We start from the raw sequence: 6,647 nt of genomic DNA, 5'->3' as shown, positions 1-6,647 counted from the left end.
CACAATCTATGCCTGCTCCTCACCTCCTCCTCGGGCTCCGAAGGCCGCGGGTGGGATGAGGATTTGGCAGTTGGCCCTCTGCCCCGGCAGACGCTGAGCCGCCCGGGGGCAGCAGAAGGGACAAGGCCATGCCTACTGCTGGCACCTCCCTACCGCTGAGAAAGGGGAAGAAACCGCCCCAAGACCCTCAAGTCTGGCAGAGCCCCTGGTCAGCAGCAGGTGGGAGTAGGGGGTGGGGAGCAGCTTCAGTAGTTGGAGCAGCCAGCAGGAGGAGGGGGCGGGCCTAGGTCTGGGAGCTCCTGCACTGAGCTGCTGGCATTGAAAAGAGGCCACAAGTGCTGGTCCCAAGGAGTCAGGAGGGGGCTCAAAAGAAGTAGGTGGTCAATGTTCTAGGAAGAGTCAGTTCCCTGGGTCCCGTGATGGCTGGCCTTGCCCCCGTATACACAGCCTGGCTATGGGGCTGTGCTGCCCGAGTATACTCTAGCAGAGTTTTCCTTGGTTAGCACTGGACGTCACCTCTCAGCCTGGCCCCTTCCTGCCAGGAGGAGGTGGTGCCTAACTCTCCTGGAGTTAGCAGAGAGAGTTGCTTGTCAACAATTAGGCACCCTTAGGAGAATAAGATGCTTGGCTCCCATACAGCTGAGGTCCCCCAGAGCTGCCGTGGTGCACTGCTTTCCTTATCCAACTCTTGCTTCAATTCCTTGAAGCACCCCAGCATCTTTCCAATAAATGCCTGCCCTTTGTGGCCTGCAACCAGAGGAACTGCAACTAGCACACTCACTGAAGAAATCCTGCTCCTGATGCTGCTGCTAAAAATGACTGTAGTCATGGACTCAAGGGATGCAGGGGAGATACTCTCATCCCACCTCCCCAGACAGACATCAAAGAGACCTAAAGATCCCTGTGTACCTAAGACTGTCTACCCCTGAAGACTAATCAAGGCAACCTGATTACCTTATTGTCCAACCTCTGGCAGAAGTCCACATGTCCAGCAGGTTCTGGAGCTGGGGGTGGGGGAGATGCTTTGCTATCATTCACTCAGCAAATGTGCTTTCAAAAGTTCCAACCCAGAGCCACGTGTTGTACTAGGGGCTATGGGCAGCACTGAACAAACAAACTTGTTCCAGGGCCACAATCAGGGCTGGGTTCCACAAAAGGCAGACGAAGGAAGTGTCTAGGTCACCAGCAGAGAATAGGCACCAAAAACAAAAGAATCAAGAAATATCGGAAACAGTTTGACATTTGATTTTTTTTTTAAGTAGCCCCTAAGAGAAAAGTCAGAATTTTGTTGTACTTCCTTATATTTCTTTCCTGATTGCATGTTGCTTTTAACGTGAATCACGTGCAGGGGTAGGGGTGGGGATGGGGGTGGTGCCAGCCTAATCCTTTTGATGCTTCATGCTTGCTTGCATGTGTCTCAATTCAGTCATGGGCAAATGTCACCATGTCTGCCTCATAGCGACCTGACTGAAGGCTAGCAGAAGGGGCTGACTTAAGGTGAGACCCCTCCTCATATAGCTGGGGTGCCNGACACTTCCTCAGATATTTATTTTGCATAAACATACATAAAACTCTGGGTTTATATCAAAATACACTCTAAAATATTTTTTCATCTTTTTTTTAAATTGAAGTATAGCTGGCATACCATGTTATGTTAGTTTCAGGTGTACAACATAATGATACAGTTCTATACACAGTGTTCTCTGTGATAAATAGTCACCACCCATCACCATACAAAGTTATTACAATGTTATTGACTACATTCTCTATCCTGTACTTTTCATCCTCTGTAACTTACTTATTTTATAACTGGAGGTTTCTACCTCTTAATCCCCTTCACCTATTTTGCCCATCCTCCCACCCCCCTCCTCTCTGGCAACCACCAGTTTGTTCTCTGTATATATGAGTCTATCTCTGGCTTTTCTGTTTGTTTGCTAAGCCATATTGCTTTAGGATGCATAAACGAATAGTCAAAATGTAAGGAAGAGCAGGAAAATGATGATTACAAGAGTCAGGAGAGGGATTATTTCTTGAGAACAGATGAGAACTATGATTGGAAGGGACACCTGGGGCCTTCAAGGGTGGAGTGATGTCCTATTTTTTTTTCTTAAAAATATTTTTGGGGGCGCCTGGGTGGCTCATTCGGTTAAGCATCCAACTCTTGATTTCAGCTCAGGTCATGATCTCAATATTCGTGAGTTCTAGCCCCAAGGGTAGCTCAGTGCTGTCAGCACGGGAATTCTTTTTCTCCTCTCTCTCTGCCCCTCCCCCATCCCCTTCTCCCGCTTGTGCTCCCTAGCACTCTCTCTCTTAAATAATGAACATTTTTTAAAAAGTACTTTTACGNCTCTCTCTCCTAGAAATAAATAAAAAACATTAAAAAAATATATTTTTTTAACCTTGTGCTCCTTCACAGATTTTTAGGTTGACATTAAAATTTTGCATCAAAAACATCAGCTGCAAATAATGTGATTTCTGACAAATGTTAACATTCATAAACAAAACTGTTATGTCACCATTTTACCTGAAACTAGTGAAACCCAACTACCTTAATGATTTCAGAGCCACCATCATCTGTTTTAAAAATTCATAAAGGAGTTCTTTTTGATGGCTAGAAGTTGTATATTTTTCCTTTTTTCCCCAAGTTCTCAAATCCATTTTAGTCTTCTAACAGAGTTTTACCCCAATAATGTATCTTTTTGCACTGGAAATTATTTTATTGACAATCCTATTATATTTCCCTGCAGGGAAATATATTTTGCTATTTAATTTGTATGTACATATTTTGCTACTTAAATGCTTTTTAAATGTTCCTGTGAGCCTAAAGCTCTAAAGGTTGTTTAAAAATTTACTCCTGCTTGGGGCGCCTGCCTAGCTTAGTCAGTGGAGCATGCGACTCTCAGTCTCAGGGTTGTGACTTTGAGCCCCATGTTGGGTGTAGAGATTACTTAAAAATAAATTTTTTTAAAAATTTTACTCCTGCTTGAGTTATTATGACAATTAATGTTAGAATATGACAGATCAAAAAATTAAGTTTATTACAAATTTTGATAGATAATTATTAAACATAAAAATTAAAATGTGTTAGAGATAGAGAAAGCCTTTTTTTTAATTTTTTATTTATTTCTGAGAGAGAGACACACACACACACACAGCGTGCGCAGGGGAGGGTCAGAGAAAGAGGGAGTCACAGAATCTGAAGCAGGCTCCAGGCTCTGACATGGGGCTCGAACCCACAACTGCGAGATCGTGACCTGAGCCGAAGTCAGATGCTTAACCGACTGAGCCACCCAGGCGCCCCAGAAAAAGCCTATTTTTTTAAAAAAGTTAGTATGTGTTTCTATGAGTAAATAATTGCTTATTGCTAGAATGAGACAGGATTCAGCATCAATTCTCTTTCTACTTTTTGTTTGGCTAAATGTTAGCACACAGAAATGTCAGTTATATAAATAAGTATATGGGAATGGACATTTGTTTTAGCAATGTCACTCAAGTCTCTGAGTTCCTTTAGAGATCTATGGGGGAGGGGATTATACAATGATTTATCTTCAAAATTATTTCCCTGACTTATCAGCTGACAGCTCCATTGGGTTTTCCTGCAGTTTTATTGGAAGCCATCTGAACTGCGAAAGGATTTGATCCCCATTCATTTGTTAAAGCAATTTTTTTTCTTCACCATTGACAACATGTTTGGAAGTGTCTTTCTGGTGCCCAGAGGATTTTATACTGTGGGGCAGTGCACTCAGGTAAGATTCAGGATGGGTAAAAGGAATGCTTTGTTTTGTAAAGTGCACAAAGGACCATTGTGAAAGAGGAGATGGAAAGAATCAGCTTGATTCTGCCATCACACATGTGTTCTCTGGCAGGTCAATTTTAGGAAATATGAAATATGAAAATTGAGGATAAAGAAGTCGATTCCATTAAAACTCTAAGTGCTTATTTACCCCATGGAAAGTCCACCTGTGTCCCCAGNCGATATTGGTTTTTTTAAAAAAGTTTCTTACAAGAAGGCATAACATGAAAAGTTAAAGCCCCTCTCTTCCCTGTCAATCACACCCAGTCTATTCCCCTGAAATGACCACTTGTTACCAGTTTCTTGTGTACCCTTTAAGAAATTTTCTAGGCAAATACAAGCATGCTATATACATTTATCCTTTTTATGAAATATAACTNCTACAAGTTGATCTACACATCCACTGCAATACTAATAAAAATTCCAGTGAGTTTTTAAGAGGAGACTTTTATAAATTTAATATAGAAGAATAAAAGGCATCCCCCCACCCCCCAGTTTCTCCTTCTTCCTCCTGGAAATGAGGATATAATGACTATAGCTGAGTAGCCATCTTGCAGCCAGGAAAATGATTATCTCTGGACCTATTCTTACATGAGAAAAAAAATGCCATTTTTTAATCAACTCTAAGAGGTACATCTCTTCATGTTTCAACATCTCTGAAATCTTGGAATGACAGTTTATGATTCTCCTTGGCAGCATTTTTTTCTTTCTTGATGGTACATATAATAATGGCATGTCTTACAGTCGATTGTGTCTTAGAATCAATATCACACTTGAAACATCATCCTATTTGAACCTTTGTTATCTGGATCCCAGTCATGTATAGGTGATTGCAATTCTAAATGATGGCAAGCTTTCTGTTTTACTCCTAGTGATGTCCCAAGTCCTTATCCTAGCCTTTAAAGCCCTAGAGAATCTGACCACGGTCTCTTATACCTCACTTCCTATCAATTCAGCCTTGCCCCAAACAAACTGGATTTACTGCTGTTCCTTGAATAAGGTAAGCTGGCTCCTGCTTCTAAGCTTCTGCCTTTATTGTTTCCTCTGCTTAGAAAGCTCTTCCCCTAGAAATCCTCATGGCTTTCTCACTCACTTTAGATTACTGCTTAAATGTAACATTATGTCCGAGTCCTTCCTTGATCTCTATATGAAATAACACCTCATCTCTGCTTTATTTGTCTTCAAAACACTATCACCACATGATGTATTAAATATTACACACACATATAAAAATAACTATAATGTAAACTCCCTAAGAGAAAGATGTTCACTATCCCAAAGTCTCTTTGGCTCTTAATAAATATTTAAATATCCGTGAAATAAACGAATGCATGCTTTTCGTTATGAGTGAAGTTGACCATATTTTCAAATATTTACTGGCCATTTTGTGTCACTGTTTATGTGAGCTATCTGTTCACATCCTTTACTGGTATTTTTGGCTTCTTACTAACAAAAATACATAGTACTTATATGGCACCTTAAGTATGCCAAGAGTTGCTTTTTTTTTTTTTTTTCTTTTAATGTTTATTTACTTTTGAAAGACAGAGTGAGAGTGGGGGAGGGGCAGGGAGAGAGTGAGACACAGAATTGAAGCAGGCTCCAGGCTCTGAGCTGTTAGCACAGAGCCCGACACAGGGCTCGAACCCACGAACTGTGAGATCCTGACCTGAGCCGAAGTCGGACACTTAACCATCTGAGCCACCCAGGCGCCCCAAGAGTTGCTTTCTTAAAGAGATTTAATCCTTACAACAATTTTAGGAAGTAGGTGTTGTTATCATCCCCATTTTACAGGTGAGGAAACAGAAGCACAGAGAGATTGAGTGATTGACACTCAAGGTCACACAGATAGTAAATGATGGACCTGGGATTCAAACCCAGCGGTCGGAACCTAGAGTTTGGATTCTTAACCACTAAGCTATTAGCCCTTCATCTGTCATACTTTAGTATATTTTATCCATTTACCATTTGACAGTTGTGTTTTATTTCATTTTTTAACCTTATGATGTTTAAGATTATTACATAGTCAAGATTCTCAGACTTTTCTTTATGAATTCTGGATTTTAATGTCNGAAGAAATGGGCAGAAGATATGAACAGACACTTCTCCAAAGAGGACATCCTTAATGTCTCTTTTTAAAAAGTTGTTTTGTCCAATTATAAAAGTATAGAGCAAGCGCAAAGGTCCTGAGAGTCAAAAACAAAAAAAGCTTCATAATTTTAAAAAATTAAAAATAAGGCCAGAATGGCTTGAGTTTGGTGACCAAGGAAGGAGGAAAGTGATATAAGATGAGGATAGAGGTGCAGTGAGGAATCAAGTCACCTGAAGCCTTGCAGACCACTGTATGAGATTTGAATATTATCCCACTTGCAGTGTGAATCATTTGAGCTTGTGGGGGCAGTTATCAAAGGAGTGACATGATATGATTTATAACTTACACACAATAATTCTAATCAAATAGTTAACATTCATTGATGGTTTATTATATGCCAGGCACTGTTTTATAAGTATTTTTACTCTGTTATGTAAACCTTGTAACGCCCTGAATGAGGCAGGCACTAATGTTATTCTCACTATACAAATGAGGAAACCGCAGCACAAAAACATTAAGAACCTTGAATTTCCTTATGCTTCCTCTCTGCTTCTATGCCTGTTCCCATTCAGAATATATCTACTATCAACAATGAGATGTCTGACATCTACTTTGTCCAGGCCCCTGACATCTCATTAGTGGTCTGCAAGTCTTCACTGGGCTAAAGAAAGGGAAATTGGCAAGTCCACTCAGCACCAAGACCCTTGGGACTAGGAGCTGGTCACGTGGACTCTTCTCATTCCATTTGGACCACACCAAATCCCC

At 40.9% G+C, this 6,647-nt stretch overlaps 1 long non-coding RNA gene across 1 annotated transcript in view; it reads right to left on the bottom strand.

The window, feature by feature from the left end:
- The window catches only part of LOC144223528 (uncharacterized), a 23,063-nt gene that overhangs the window by 6,528 nt on the left and 9,888 nt on the right, over window positions 1-6,647 (bottom strand). The gene's annotated exons all lie outside the window — the stretch shown is intronic.

The sequence above is a fragment of the Crocuta crocuta genome, unplaced genomic scaffold (assembly GCF_008692635.1).
Source record: "Crocuta crocuta isolate KB4526 unplaced genomic scaffold, BGI_CrCroc_1.0 scaffold1077, whole genome shotgun sequence".
Classification (NCBI taxonomy): domain Eukaryota; kingdom Metazoa; phylum Chordata; class Mammalia; order Carnivora; family Hyaenidae; genus Crocuta; species Crocuta crocuta.
Note: the sequence above shows the minus strand (reverse complement) of the source record. Positions and strands in the feature narration are given on the sequence as shown.